We start from the raw sequence: 16,769 nt of genomic DNA, 5'->3' as shown, positions 1-16,769 counted from the left end.
ATTGTTCGATTAATCGTGTTTGAGGGAAACATTTCGTGTGAATGGTATTGTTGGAGATAAAGTTTCATTGTGTGTAATTTCATATAGTGACGAGTTTTGTATGTTTTGTAAATGATTACGCGGTCGATGAAAAAGGCAAAAATGAGGGACAGTGAGAATGACGAAATTGTTGACATGGCGAACTCGCCAACACAGGACAACAGTATGATGAATAATGGAGTGGAAAACAATTTAATAAGTCGGGAAAATAGTCCGGAATCGTTTCAAAATTTTTCTCAATCAGGAAATTCACAGAATACGAGATTAACGATAGAAGAGTCTGAAATAGTATCGAACACAGATAGCTTTACAGCTATGACGAAGGAAACTGGTTTTGCGGGAAATGTTAGGGGCGAAAGGAGTTTCGAATCAGTTACTATGGAGCAGTTGATGAGTGCTATATTAAAAATGGAAACACGGTTTGGATCTGAATTAAAAACACAGAGGGGAACAATGGAATCACTGGGATCACAAATAGGAACAATTAAAACAGAGATGGGAACTTTACGATCTGAATTAAAAACTGATATGGGAACAATGGAAACACGGTTTGGATCTGAATTAAAAACACAGATGGGAACAATGGAAACACGGTTAGACTCACGAATAGGGACATGTTTCAAAAACATGAAAGATGAATTAAAGAAAGAAATCAGAGAAGTAGTACAACCGATTTTGAATGCTCACAATAATAGATTAATTGCAGTAGAGATTAGACAAAGGGAACAGGATAGAGAACAGGAGGAAAGAGATCGCGTGATAGTACAAAAATTTTCAGAGTTAAATTTACAACGTGCACATGATAAGGAAGAAATATTTGAGAGAATCGAGGAATCCGTACCAAATGACAGAATAAATAACCTAACACAACAATATGAACAGTTAACTACCAAATGTGTCAATACTGAAACCCGAGTCGCGACACTTACGGAAGACGTAAGTAAACAGAAAGAAAAAATAGGTGACTTATCGGAAAGAGTTGAGGAGATTTTAGATAAATTGACAAGTCTTAGTTTAAATGGGGATAGAGATTCAGATGATACAGCTCCATTACCATTTGCAGAAACCGAAGAGTACCAGAACATAAGTAAGCATGTTGAAAATCAGGGAAAATTTAATGAACGCGTTAAAAGGGAAGTTGAGGCATTACGAAAGCAAGTCAAACAAATTGAAGGTGAAATCGTAGGAAAGGACAGCAAAAGAAATTTGGAATCACAGTTAGCGGAGGGGTTTGAAGAAAATAATTTGTTTCATTTACGGGATGCAACAAGGGAGCGCCAGGCGCGCGAACTTGACAATAATCGTCATTGTGACTGGGACAGACACGGTAGGTCTTTGTCGCCGCGAGGCGGAAGCTTTGACTATAAACACATTTTGACTGTTCGGAAATTTAAGATCTTTTGCAATTCTAGGAATGACATACGTCCATGTTCATGGTTGGATCGATTTACGTGCGCACTTCCGCCAGATTTGCCACTGAGTCACAAACTGAAATTTATGTGCAGTTATTAAAGTCCTCAGGGGATTCACTACACTAAGTGAATATGTGCTGTAGCGCTCACAGGGCCCCGAGCTGTAGTGGTGCTATTTCCCTTCTAGTTTTCTGCACCGCTGCCTACTCTTTCACTATTCTTTGCATCTATAAAAACAACTCTTCTACTATCCATCTATCTAGACAGTAGGTAAAGAATAACCAGATTTGACTGTTTTACCCAAAAGTGACTTTGGAAATTACCGTTTGGACTTACTGTATCTTCATCAGCATTCATTCGTAGCTTAAATGAAATTTTACCTGTTTATCTTCGTGACAATATTACTTCATATGTTGACGATATTCTTATTGTTAAACGTTCTTGGAGTGAGCACAACAAAATTTTGGATTCATTATTACGTATTTTTGCAAGAGTTGGCATTACAGTGAACTTAGAAAAATCTGAATTTGGTCGTTCTCAGGTGAAATTTCTTGGTCATATTATTTCTACAGAAGGTATTCTTCCCGATCCAGAGAAGCCAGACGCTATTCGTAATCATGCTGTTCCTACTACAAAACGTGATGTTCGTAGTTTCCTTGGTGTCTGTAATTTTCTTAGACGCTTTGTTAGATTGAATGATTTGGCCACACCTCGTTTACATATTTCAGTTATGCACACTTTGGTCCCAGAAAATGCTTTCATAAATTGCGAGAAAATTGCTACTTCAGTAATATGGAAAAACGTATTCGATCTGTTCTTGCCAAATGCAAATTATGTCAACAGGCTAAGCCGCCAACTGTTTCTCACAGAGCACCGTTGTTTCCTATCATTCCAGCGAAATTAAAGGACATGGCTGCAGTCGATTTGTTCGGTCCAGTGGTTCGTTCTACTAATGGTTTTGCGTACATTTTCGTAGCAGTGGAATTGACATCAAAATATGTGTGTTTTACACCGTTACGCAAAGCAACAGCTCGTTCAGTATCTAATGCTTTCATCAAACATTTTCTTAAAGAAGTGGGTCATGTTGATAAGGTTATATCAGATAATGGATCACAGTTTCGCTCTAAAATTTGGCTTCGTACTCTACGGCGTCGTAAGATTAAACCAATTTTTATTTGACTTTTTCACCCTCAATCTAATGCTTCAGAAAGATGGATGAAGGAAATCAATAAATTGTGCCGTCTTTATTGTCATCAGAATCACAGAACTTGGGATCAGTGTCTTCATATTTTTCAAAACATTCTGAATGAACTTCCAAATGACTCAACTTCTTTACCGCCTCTATTGATATTAAAAAATAAAGTACCAACAAATCGCATTTCTGAAATCGTTCCTTTTCCGCCTTCACGGAAACTGCGGCATTCTGAAGTTGTCAACCTGGCTCTACGAAATATTGCATCTGCGGCTGCTAGAAGAGAGAAATCAGCTAAACGTCCTGGTCGTTTAAAAATTTTGTCAGTTGGTCAAAAGGTGTTAATTAAGTCTCATCGTTTGTCTCACAAAGGAAAAGGCTTATGTCGCAAATTTTTTCTGCTTTATAACGGTCCATATAGAATTCGCAAAATTATTCATGATAACACTGTTGAAGTAGAAACTCTTAAATCTCGGCGCTCTAAGGGAATACATCATATATCGAATGTAAAAATTTTTGTGGAATGACATACTTTTGAGAAACCAACAGTTATACGTAAACAGGTGGAGAATGCAAGGCTACCGCGCCGTGTTCCGGCGGCGGCAGATACTCAAAGCAACAGTGAAGTCTGCGCGCCGCAAAAGGCAGTCGTTGACCGCAAACAATTACTTCATACGTCACGCGCCTACAGCTGATCGAGCGCACAGTGTGAATGCACTGACAGCCGTAAACAAATACACAGTCTAATTTTTCCGACTAAATTCAGTATAAAGCGATAGTGACTTTATAAATTATGTTATTAACGTTCAGTATTTTTCAGGATACGGTTGTGTAAAATATTTAAGACCTTTAGGTAAATTCTGTGCGTGTCCGACGTTAAGACGACTTGCTATGGAGAAAATTTCAGGAAGAATGTAATTTCGAAGAAAAAAAATAATAAACTAAAAAGGGTAACTATTAATTGAGTTTATTTTTCAGGTAACATATTTCCACTTAGGTACGTACTTTAGACGTAATTTGCTGCTTGCGATTACGTTACACATACTTTGTGCTAAATTTCATTTTCTATGAATTTACTTGTGAAGCGACGTGCTTGTGTACATTTACTGATTTTGACAATGTTTTATTAATGAACAGTGTTATTACTTGCGTATATTATGCATCGCTTGGCTGCTATGCTTTTTCACTGATGTCATATTTTTTTATTATGTGCCTGTTGTGTTTATTTATTTAAGTTATAATTGTCACCTGATTAATTGTGCTGACAGTGGTTATGTATGTAGGTTACACTTTGTGATTTATCTGCTTGCGCCTTCATGTTTACTTTTTAAAGATTACGTATGAACATTTATTTGCTTATGCTGTATGATGCTAATCACTTGTTTATTACGTAAGATATATGTTTGCTGCTGTGCGTATGGATTGCATATTTACACATTTCTGTTTTGTTGTCATAACTACTCTTCAATTTAGAATGTAGCAATGCTGATGTACAGTGTACAAACATGAAGATTAGGTTACACTGTTGTATTAATTGTAGATTGTTCGCTTGGCAGAGCCTCGTTATAGGGATTGTGCTGCATCCACTTGTTGACATTCTGTTCGCTACTGGTATATTGTCGCGATATTGCATGTATTGCTTACGCTCAGTGCCTGATATTTTTAAGATAAGAAAATGAACTGCTATAATTCTACGAACGACATTGGTACAAGAAACTGCTTAGAAGTCACATGAGCTGGAGGTTTTATGGAAGCTGTATAAATTTATGCTAATAGGAAGGAAGCTAACGACATGACATACCAACACTAGGTTTAGACCATTGACAGTTATTACACTGCATTCTTCGTGAGCAATTGAAATAGGAAGTGACACTTGACACAAGAAATACTCCACATGTTTGCTTCTGTTTGCCATAATTTTTGAAGTGGTGTACACACTGAAATATCACCATCATTAACACTTCGTAATCGTACTTACTTACTGAAAGTTATTCAAACTAAAGTCTGTTAGGGGTCATGTATGCATTTCTTTTATTTAACGATGGACAAGGAACCAAAATGTATCTTATAATTTATAATGAGTAGCAGATTTGGATCAGATGGATTACACGAGAGGTTGTGTGTTGACATTGTGTCTTCGGATTGTATGAGATGATGAATTGAGGTTTGCATTAGGATTTTGTCTGCACTTGTTCGAGGAGACTGACTAGAGGAAAGAGTTGTTATGGAAGTGAAATGATATTGGTGCTGAGGTTTATATGTATCGACGTATTATTGAGGTATTGAGATTATGTGAAGTTGATGATTATTGGAGTTTCGTGGACAAGAGGTAAGGTAAATGAGGTATTATTGAAGTATTGAGATTATGTAATGCTGATGTTTATTGGAGTTTTGGTGGATAAGAGGTAAAGTAAGTGAGGAGCATATTTTTTTTGTTGGTCCATATGGAAGAAGGAGGATGAAGATGGCAGACTAGAACACTCAAGTAGAAGGGAGATTGTCTACACACACACTTTGTTAAATCACTAAGCAGTATATACTTTTTTTTTGGAGAGAGGAAGCAATTGCATATCTTGGGTCACTGACAGTTGTTCAGCAACCGTACATTTTGATCTGGCTTGGCGAACATTGGTCTTGACATGATGACTATGACGTTGACTAACTATTATTGACTGTTATACATTGCTGCCACTACTACTTGATACACATGATGAACATAAAATTTTGACAGAATTGCATTTACACAGTTAACACTATTCAATTACACAGTAGCACTAATGTGGATGAAAGATGAGCGAGTGTGTTTTGTGTGTTTTCCTTTTATAATCCCAGAGAAGTGATCCCAACCTATCTCCTAAATATTATTTTACTTGTTTGTTGTGGCTTGCACTGACACCCATAAATATTATAGGTTTACTGGTATTTGTGTATTGTAATAGTTAATAGGACAATTATCTGATATCATTTGTGTGTTTGTTATGATTTGTATGTTTAGTGTAAAAGCATTGTATGTGTATTCAAACTATTGTTCATGCCTGAACTGTCTGATTAGTGATGGTGCTGCACTTTTCAACATGGTGGATGCCACCTGGACATGTTTAATTTCTGCTGATGAACTGTGTGATTAGTGATAGGGAATATTATGAACTGTTATTTGCACTTTTTCTACATGATTGGTGCCACTAGGACATGTTTAATTTCTGCTGATGAACAGTGTGATTAGTGATAGTGAATTTTATGGACTGCGGTCAGCACCTGGTCAACATTACTGGGTGCCACTGATGGACTGCTACTACCGAAATGGTGTTACTTGTTGATGTCTGCACCTGCTCAACATTGCTGGGTGCCACTGATGGACTGCTTCTACTGAAATGGTGTTACTTGTTGCTGTCTGCACCTGCTCAACATTGCTGGGTGCCACTGATGGACTGCTTCTACTGAAATGGTGTTACTTGTTGCTGTCTGCACCTGCTCAACATTGCTGGGTGCCACTGATGGACTGCTTCTACTGAAATGGTGTTACTTGTTGCTGTCTGCACCTGCTCAACATTGCTGGGTGCCACTGATGGACTGCTTCTACTGAAATGGTGTTACTTGTTGGTGTCTGCACCTGCTCAACATTGCTGGTGCCACTAATGGAACTGCTTATACTGAAATGGTGTTACTTGTTGATGTCTGCACCTGCTCAACATTGCTGGGTGCCACTGATGGACTGCTTCTACTGAAAAGATGTCACCTGTTGATGTCTGCACCTGCTCAACATTGCTGGGTGCCACTGATGGACTGCTTCTACTGAAATGGTGTTACTTGTTGGTGTCTGCACCTGCTCAACATTGCTGGTGCCACTAATGGAACTGCTTATACTGAAATGGTGTTACTTGTTGATGTCTGCACCTGCTCAACATTGCTGGGTGCCACTGATGGACTGCTTCTACTGAAAAGATGTCACCTGTTGATGTCTGCACCTGCTCAACATTGCTGGGTGCCACTGATGGACTGCTTCTACTGAAAAGATGTCACCTGTTGATGTCTGCACCTGCTCAACATTGCTGGGTGCCACTGATGGACTGCTTCTACTGAAAAGATGTCACCTGTTGGTGTCTGCACCTGCTCAACATTGCTGGGTGCCACTGATGGACTGCTTCTACTGAAAAGATGTCACCTGTTGGTGTCTGCACCTGCTCAACATTGCTGGGTGCCACTGATGGACTGCTTCTACCGAAATGGTGTTACTTGTTGGTGTCTGCACCTATTCAACATTACTGTGTGCCACTGATGGACTGTTTCTACTGAAAAAATGTCACTTGTTGGTATTTGCACCTGTTGACCATTGCTGGGTGCTACTGCTGGAACTGTCAACTGCTTATTCTTGAGCTATGGAAAGCGTTTATGTGAATATTTGTATAAACTGATTTTTTGTGTATTACTGTTTGTGAAAAGTTATGAGACTCTTACCTGCACATATTCGTCATTGCTGACGCTACTGATTGAACTGTTTAACCACATAATACTTGTGTAAACTGTTATGTAAAGTCACATGTATGAAAGAATTTGTATTGCTTACTGTATTATATATATTAGGTTATTGAAAGGTCAGTGCAAAGCCAAAATTTTATCTAGTTATATGATATTTACGCATGAATATTATCTTTTATTTTTGTCTGTATTTTTTTTACGAATTTGGTGGTATTTTCACCACCAATGCTGGCAAAAATACCATCAAATTCTAGCCCGTGGAGGAAGGGCATATGAAAGGTGGCTACACTGAGCCACAGCGCCAGAGATCGCGCTAGAGAGCATTGTTCCGCCGCCTCCACTGGCAGTGATTATTGAGAACTCGTAGTGGGCAGTGCTTGGGGAGAGCTCGTGGTAGTCAGTGCTGAGGTGTCGTAGTGAGGAGTGTTTGTTGAGATGAGCTAGTAGGCAGTGCTTGCTGAGATGTGATACTGAAAAGTTCTTGTTGAGATGTGATAGTAGCGAGTCGGTGTGGAGAGATTGTAATGTCTAGAGTGCTTTTCATCAATATAAATTAAGGTAACAAACTACTTTTCTTTTCTTTCTCATTATTTCAATGTCCTGAATAATGCGTCATTACAGGTTCAGTCAACAAAGCATCTGGCTTGTGTTCTTGTATTAGAGTGTAATTCTGGTTTTCTTGAGTAATTATGGTATTTCTATTTTCTTTAATTAATTCAGTATAAATGATATTTAAAATTTCTTGTGTTGTTGAAGAAGAACCGTGCCAGATGCGTACGTTGAGTCATACTTCCACACACAGAACAGTTACACTTGTGCTTTGGTTTCGTAGGTTTTATAATTGCTGGGGACTTAATTAATTAATTGTGTTAATGAAAATTTCCATTTCATTCTTTGTTATTGTTCTATGCAGTCAGATAGCGTAATAATACTAGTCAGGGCCAACCGTTTACGAGACTTCGTAATCGGACAGACAGCTACTAAAACAAAAAATTAAAATTATTTGCATTTTATTTTAATTAAGCCCCCATGCAAGGTTATACTTAACAGCCGAACTAAGTTAATAATTGGCTCCTTCTACCGACCCCCAGACTCCGATGATATAGTTGCGGAACAGTTCAGAGAAAATTTGAGTCTCGTAACAAATAAATACCCCACTCATATGGTTATAGTTGATGGGGACTTCAACCTTCCCTCGATATGTTGGCAAAAATACTTGTTCAAAACCGGTGGTAGGCAGGAAACATCTTTCGAGATTGTCCTAAATGCTTTCTCCGAAAATTATTTCGAGCAGTTAGTCCACGAACCCACGCGAATTGTAAATGGTTGCGAAAACACACTTGACCTCTTAGCCACAAACAATCCAGAGCTGATAGAGAGCATCATGACTGATACAGGGATTAGTGATTACAAGGTCGTTGTAGCTAGGCTCAATACCGTTTCTTCCAAATCCACCAGAAACAAACGCAAAATAATTTTATTTAAAAAAGCGGATAAAGTGTCACTAGAAGCATTCCTAAGAGACAATCTCCATTCCTTCCGAACTGACTATGCAAATGTAGACGAGATGTGGCTCAAATTCAAAGATATAGTAGCAACAGCAATTGAGAGATTCATACCTCATAAATTGGTAAGAGATGGAACTGATCCCCCGTGGTACACAAAACAGGTCCGAACTCTGTTTCAGAGGCAACGGAAAAAGCACGCGAAGTTCAGAAGAACGCGAAATCCCGAAGATTGGCTAAAATTTACAGACGCGCGAAATTTGGAACGGACTTCAATGCGAGATGCCTTTAATAGCTTCCACAACGAAACATTGTCTCGAAATTTGGTAGAAAATCCGAAGAAATTCTGGTCGTATGTAAAGTACACAAGCGGCAAGACGTAGTCAATACCTTCGCTGCGCAGTGCCGATGGTACTGTTACTAACGACTGTGCCGCTAAAGCGGAGTTATTGAACGCAGTTTTCCGAAATTCCTTCACCAAGTAAGATGAATGGAACATTCCAGAATTTGAAACACGAACAGTTGCTAGCATGAGTTTCTTAGAAGTAGATACCTTAGGGGTTGCGAAGCAACTCAAATCGCTTGATACGGGCAAGTCTTCAGGTCCAGATTGTATACCGATTAGGTTCCTTTCAGATTACGCTGATACAATAGCTCCCTACTTAGCACTCATATACAACCGCTCGCTCACCGATAGATCTGTACCTACAGATTGGAAAATTGCGCAGGTCGCACCACTGTTTAAGAAGGGTAGTAGGAGTAATCCATCGAACTACAGACCTATATCATTGACGTTGGTTTGCAGTAGGGTTTTGGAGCATATACTGTATTCAAACATTATGAATCAGCTCTTTATTCGCACGAACTAATGGCCGCTATCGACAGGGGATCTCAAGTTGATTCCGTATTTCTAGATTTCGGAAAGCTTTTGACACCGTTCCTCACAAGCGACTTCTAATCAAGCTGCGGGCCTATGGGGTATCGTCTCAGTTGTGCGACTGGATTCGTGATTTCCTGTCAGGAAGGTCGCAGTTCGTAGTAATAGACGGCAAATCATAGAGTAAAACTGAAGTGATATCAGGTGTTCCCCAGGGAAGCGTCCTGGGGCCTCTGCTGTTCCTCATCTATATAAATGACCTGGGTGACAATCTGAGCAGTTCTCTTAGGTTGTTCGCAGATGATGCTGTAATTTACCGTCTAGTAAGGTCATCCGAAGACCAGTATCAGTTGCAAAGCGATTTAGAAAAGATTGCTGTATGGTGTGGCAGGTGGCAGTTGACGCTAAATAACGAAAAGTGTGAGGTGATCCACATGAGTTCCAAAAGAAATCCGTTGGAATTCGATTACTCGATAAATAGTACAATTCTCAAGGCTGTCAATTCAACTAAGTACCTGGGTGTTAAAATTACGAACAACTTCAGTTGGAAAGACCACATAGATAATATTGTAGGGAAGGCGAGCCAAAGGTTGCGTTTCATTGGCAGGACACTTAGAAGATGCAACAAGTCCACTAAAGAGACAGCTTACACTACACTCGTTCGTCCTCTGTTAGAATATTGCTGCGCGGTGTGGGATCCTTACCAGGTGGGATTGACGGAGGACATCGAAAGGGTGCAAGAAAGGGTAGCTCGTTTTGTATTATCACGTAGTAGGGGAGAGAGTGTGGCAGATATGATACGCGAATTGGGATGGAAGTCATTACAGCAAAGACGTTTTTCGTCGCGGCGAGATCTATTTACGAAATTTCAGTCACCAACTTTCTCTTCCGAATGCGAAAATATTTTGTTGAGCCCAACCTACATAGGTAGGAATGATCATCAAAATAAAATAAGAGAAATCAGAGCTCGGACAGAAAGGTTTAGATGTTCGTTTTTACCGCGCGCTGTTCGGGAGTGGAATGGTAGAGAGATAGTATGATTGTGGTTCGACGAACCCTCTGCTAAGCACTTAAATGTGAATTGCAGAGTAGTCATGTAGATGTAGATGTAGATGTAGAAGTCCGGTGCTAATACCTCCTTTTGTAATTTCTAAGTGCAAAGACGTTTACATACTCTTGCTTCAGTAAATCACTGACGTACTTGTATGTTCCTTGCCGTCTTCAAGTATTGCGCAACTTTCGAGTTGCTTTAAACATTGTGTCAATGCCATGTCTTTTTCGCTTATGCGATCTGAGACAGCTTTTACTACGAAAAGGAGGAAAACGCCCCTTTAGTTGGTTCTTTTTTCTCAGGAAGTTCCATTTCTTTCAGGTTGTGGTGCCGTATCTATATCTTTGTCAGAGAGCCGTTTAGTACCAAAGTAGTTCTTAACTAAACGACTTTTCCTCCAAGCACTGTTTGCAACTGCTATATGAGACTTTATAGCCTCTGATGACATCTCTTTAATTGTATGATCAACAGAAGGTGGCTGTATAGTCTCACAGGACATGATGTAATACTCAGGTGAACTGATGTGGCCGTCCGCTGTGACCGAGCGGTTCTAGGCGCTTCAGTCCGGAACCGAACTGCTGCTACGGTCGCAGGTTCGAATCCCGCCTCGGGAATGGATGTGTGTGATGTCCTTAGGTTAGTTAGGTTTAAGTGGTTCTAAGTTCTAGGGGACTGATGACCTCAGATGTTAAGTCCCATAGTGCTCCGAGCCATTTGAACTGGTGTGGATCTGTCAAGTGACTGGCGAGCTGTTACTACTTACGTGTTGTGTGTTATTCGACGGAGGCGGTATTGTCATCTACGGCAGTTTCTTTTAGTCTGGACTAAGATAGTTAGTTTTGAAGGAAAAGCAACGACGATATCCGTGAGAAAATTGTATATAGTTACTTGCGTTACAAGATGCTAGGCATTTAATTTCCGTTTAATTTAATTAATTGCTACGATGGTCTGTTTATCCTTTCTGCTTCAATTCACAAAATTATTTGTTTTTGATGGGTGTGTCCAGTCTGTCTTCCGCTTCAGTTTTTACACTGTCGCTTAACTACGGTGGAAGCAATTCTCTGATGTCTTAACACACTTCTATCATCCTGTCCCCTCTTCTTGTTAGTTGTTGTTGTTGCTGTGGTCTTCAGTCCTGAGACTGGTTTGATGCAGCTCTCCATGCTACTCTATCCTGTGCAAGCTTCTTCATCTCCCAGTACCTACTGCAACCTACATCCTTCTGAATCTGCTTAGTTTATTGATCTCTTGGTCTCCCTCTACGATTTTTACCCTCCACGCTGCCCTCCAATGCTAAATTTGTGATCCCTTGATGCCTCAAAACATGTCCTACCAACCGATCCCTTCTTCTAGTCAAGTTGTGCCACAAACGTCTCTTCTCCCCAATCCTATTCAATACCTCCTCATTAGTTACGTGATCTACCCACCTTATCTTCAGCATTCTTCTGTAGCACCACATTTCGAAAGCTTCTATTCTCTTCTTGTCCAAACTGGTTATCGTTCATGTTTCACTTCCATACATGGCTACACTCCATACAAATACTTTCAGAAACGACTTCCTGACACTTAAATCTATACCCGATGTTAACAAATTTCTCTTCTTCAGAACGATTTCCTTGCCATTGCCAGTCTACATTTTATATCCTCTCTACTTCGACCATCATCAGTTATTTTACTCCCTAAATAGCAAAACTCCTTTACTACTTTAAGTGTCTCATTTCCTAATCTAATCCCCTCAGCATCACCCGATTTAATTTGACTACATTCCATTATCCTCGTTTTGCTTGTGTTGATGTTCATCTTATATTCTCCTTTCAAGACACTGTCCATTCCGTTCAACTGCTCTTCCAAGTCCTTTGCTGTCTCTGACAGAATTACAATGTCATCGGCGAACCTCAAAGTTTTTATTTCTTCTCCATGGATTTTAATACCTACTCCGAATTTTTCTTTTGTTTCCTTTACTGCTTGCTCAATATACAGATTGAATAACATCGGGGAGAGGCTACAACCCTGTCTCACTCCTTTCCCAACCACTGCTTCCCTTTCATGCCACTCGACTCTTATAACTGCCATCTGGTTTCTGTACAAATTGTAAATAGCCTTTCGCTCCCTGTATTTTACCCCTGCCACCTTCAGAATTTGAAAGAGAGTATTCCAGTTAACGTTGTCAAAGGCTTTCTCTAAGTCTACAAATGCTAGAAACGTAGGTTTGCCTTTCTTTAATCTTTCTTCTAAGATAAGTCGTAAGGTTAGTATTGCCTCACGTGTTCCAACATTTCTACGGAATCCAAACTGATCTCCCCCGAGGTCCGCTTCTACCAGTTTTTCCATTTGTCTCTAAAGAATTCGCGTTAGTATTTTGCAGCTGTGAGTTATTAAACTGATAGTTCGGTAATTTTCACATCTGTCAACACCTGCTTTCTTTGGTATTGGAATTATTATTTTCTTCTTGAAGTCTGTGGGTATTTTGCCTGTCTCATACATCTTGCTCACCAGATGGTAGAGTTTTGTCATGACTGGCTCTCCCAAGGCTATCAGTAGTTCTAATGGAATGTTGTCAACTCCCGGGGCCTTGTTTCGACTCAGGTCTTTCAGTGCTCTGTCAAACTCTTCACGCAGTATCTTATCTCCCATTTCATCTTCATCTACATCCTCTTCCATTTCCATAACACTGTCCTCAAGTACATCGCCCTTGTATAAACCCTCTATATACTCCTTCCACCATTCTGCCTTCCCTTCTTTGCTTAGAACTGGGTTGCCATCTGAGCTCTTGATATTCATACAAGTGGTTCTCTTCTCTCCAAAGGTCTCTTTAATTTTCCTGTAGGCAGTATCTACCTTACCCCTAGTGAGACAAGCCTCTACATCCTTACATTTGTCCTCTAGCCATCCCTGCTTAGCCATTTTACACTTTCTGTCGATCTCATTTTTGAGACGTTTGTATTCCCTTTTGCCTGCTTCATTTACTGCATTTTATATTTTCTCCTTTCATCAATTAAATTTAATATTTCTTCTGTTACCCAAGGATTTCTAATAGCCCTCGTCTTTTTACCTACTTGATCCTCTGCTGCCTTCACTACTTCATCCCTCAGAGCTACCCATTCTTCTTCTACTGTATTTCTTTCCCCCATTCCTGCCAATTGTTCCCTTATGCTCTCCCTGAAACTCTCTACAACCTCTGGTTCTTTCAGTTTATCCAGGTCCCATCTCCTTAAATTCCCACCTTTTTGCAGTTTCTTCAGTTTCAATCTGCAGTTCATAACCAATAGATTGTGGTCAGAATCCACATCTGCCCCTGGAAATGTCTTACAATTTAAAACCTGGTTCCTAAATCTCTGTCTTACCATTATATAATCTATCTGATACCTATTAGTATCTCCAGGATTCTTCCAGGTATACAACCTTCTTTTATGATTCTTGAACCAAGTGTTAGCTATGATTAAGTTATGCTCTGTGCAAAATTCTACAAGGTGGCTTCCTCTTTCATTTCTTCCCCCCAATCCATATTCACCTACTATGTTTCCTTCTCTCCCTTTTCCTACTGTCGAATTCCAGTCACCCATGACTATTAAATTTTCGTCTCCCTTCACTACCTGAATAATTTCTTTTATCTCGTCATACATTTCATCAATTTCTTCATCATCTGCAGAGCTAGTTGGCATATAAACTTGTACTACTGTAGTAGGCATGGGCTTTGTGTCTATCTTGGCCACAATAATGCGTTCACTATGCTGTTTGTAGTAGCTAACCCGCACTCCTATTTTTTTATTCATTATTAAACCTACTCCTGCATTACCCCTATTTGATTTTGTATTTATAACCCTGTAATCATCTGACCAAAAGTCTTGTTCCTCCTGCCACCGAACTTCACTAATTCCCACTATATCTAACTTTAACCTATCCATTTCCCTTTTTAAATTTTCTAACCTACCTGCCCGATTAAGGGCTCTGACATTCCACGCCCTGATCCGTAGAACGCCAGTTTTCTTTCTCCTGATAACGACGTCCTCTTGAGTAGTCCCCGCCCGGAGATCCGAATGGGGGACTATTTTACCTCCGGAATATTTTACCCAAGAGGACGCCATCATCATTTAATCATACAGTAAAGCTGCATGTCCTCGGGAAAAATTACGGCTGTAGTTTCCCCTTGCTTTCAGCCGTTCGCAGTACCAGCACAGCAAGGCCGTTTTGGTTAATGTTACAAGGCCAGATCAGTCAATCATCCAGACTGTTGCCCCTGCAACTACTGAAAAGGCTGCTGCCCCTCTTCAGGAACCACATGTTTGTCTGGCCTCTCAACAGATACCCCTCCGTTGTGGTTGCACCTACGGTACGACCATCTGTATCGCTGAGGCACGCAAGCCTCCCCACCAACGGCAAGGTCCATGGTTCATGGGGGAAGTTCTTGTTAGTGTTTTACATTTATATATTTCTTCGACACATATCTGGAGAAACTTTGAAAGCTGCCTGTTAAATGGCAACAAGTTTTGCAACACATTCTTCCTCTATCTCGCAGTGTATTATTTGCAGATACTTGGCAAAGATGTTTCTCTGACAAGCATTGCCTCTAGACAGTCATCATGTCTATGATGCCTGTCTCTGTGAAGTTTTCCGAACCTTTGCTCACGATTTTCCAGGGAACGAGCCGGTAGTGCCTATTCCGTTGGATCGCACGCTGCCTAGTTTCTACGAAATATACCTTTTCTTGGAGCTTCGTGGAGACAGTTGACTGGTGCTGAATGTGACTGCCGCGGGACTAAAGTTTCTTGGTGGGGGTTGTTACATTTGTGATGTTCGAAGAGAGTGTGAAACGAGTCGATCAATTTCTTTCGCCTAATTCGATTTGTTTAGTCAATTGCCCGTCACATTCGTTTTATCATGTCTGTCATGCAAGGTTTTACCCTGGCAAGACTGCACCAAACTTCTGGGAAAAGGTGGACTAAGTTATTTGTTTTACTTCTCTTATCCCAGTGAGTAGTATTTTTCATTTACTCTATATTCCATCAGTGTTTGATGTTAGATGATTGTGTGGTAACTTGAAAAGAAAAGAAAACGTAGTAGAAGAAGAAAGAATGTGTTAAGAGACTATTTAATTTTGTTTTTTTTTAAAAAGTAAGGTTTTATCTCTTTTTTTTGTCATCGAAAATTACAGAGATGTTTCGCGACTTATGTTAAAATATCCCGAAACTTTTCCACACACTCCAGCTTGACTAATAGGAAAGAGTATGAGGGGCAGCATAGTACATCATTTCCGTATCCCGCCTCGTCGAAGTTGAATTGTATGCAATAGCTTCAAATGGCTCTGAGCACTATGGGACTCAACTACTGAGGTCATCAGTCCCCTAGAACTTAGAACTACTTAAACCTAACTAATCTAAAGACATCACACACATCCGTGCCCGAGGCAGGATTCGAACCTGCGACCGTAGCGGTCTCGCGGTTCCAGACTGTAGCGCCTAGAACCTCACGGCCACTCCGGCCGGCTATGCAATAGGTCCAAATACCGCATGCACTGCACTATGTCACTTTCCTTCACATATTTACTGTGAGGAAATTATTCCGTGGAGTGAAATCAGATTATCGATTCACTGCGTCGTGTTAAATTATTACGATTTCATCTTAATCACTAATGCAACGGTCAAGGAAGATGACGTTAGGTAGCAAAGCAAACTGAAGTTGTAGGGTGAACTTCCAATTGTTCATATACGAAGACTTATTATTAAATCACTCGTAAGATGCTACGCCTAGATTTTCATTGTTTCATACTGCTAAAGTCGCTATAAATCGTGGAACCGAATATGTATTCGTACACCCTACGATGCTAACGATTTAAGTCTTTGTGAAGTTGGTAACGAAACAGAGCCTTTTTTACTTAAACACTGTACAAGCATTTCAATCGTTCTTTCCCTCTGTTCAGTTCATTTAACGATTTACTGTGACTCTTGAATGGAACTGATTTCATATTCCGATTTTACGTTCGCCTCGCCTCATCACGTTTCCTTGATGTGACAAGGGCTTATGTGTTCCAGTGTTCATACAATTTTGAGTTCAGCATGCAATTACGTATATTCATCTACTGTCTCTCATTGCTTTCTTAATTTATTTACTGAGCATTCGAGTATGTACTGGAGCACGCTTTTGTCCTCCACCATTTTGTGAACGCGTTTCATAGAAGGATGAGTCAAATGAAAACCTTAAATTTGTAATAACAAATCGA

This window comes from Schistocerca nitens, chromosome 1 (assembly GCF_023898315.1).
Source record: "Schistocerca nitens isolate TAMUIC-IGC-003100 chromosome 1, iqSchNite1.1, whole genome shotgun sequence".
Lineage (NCBI taxonomy): Eukaryota > Metazoa > Arthropoda > Insecta > Orthoptera > Acrididae > Schistocerca > Schistocerca nitens.
Note: the sequence above shows the minus strand (reverse complement) of the source record.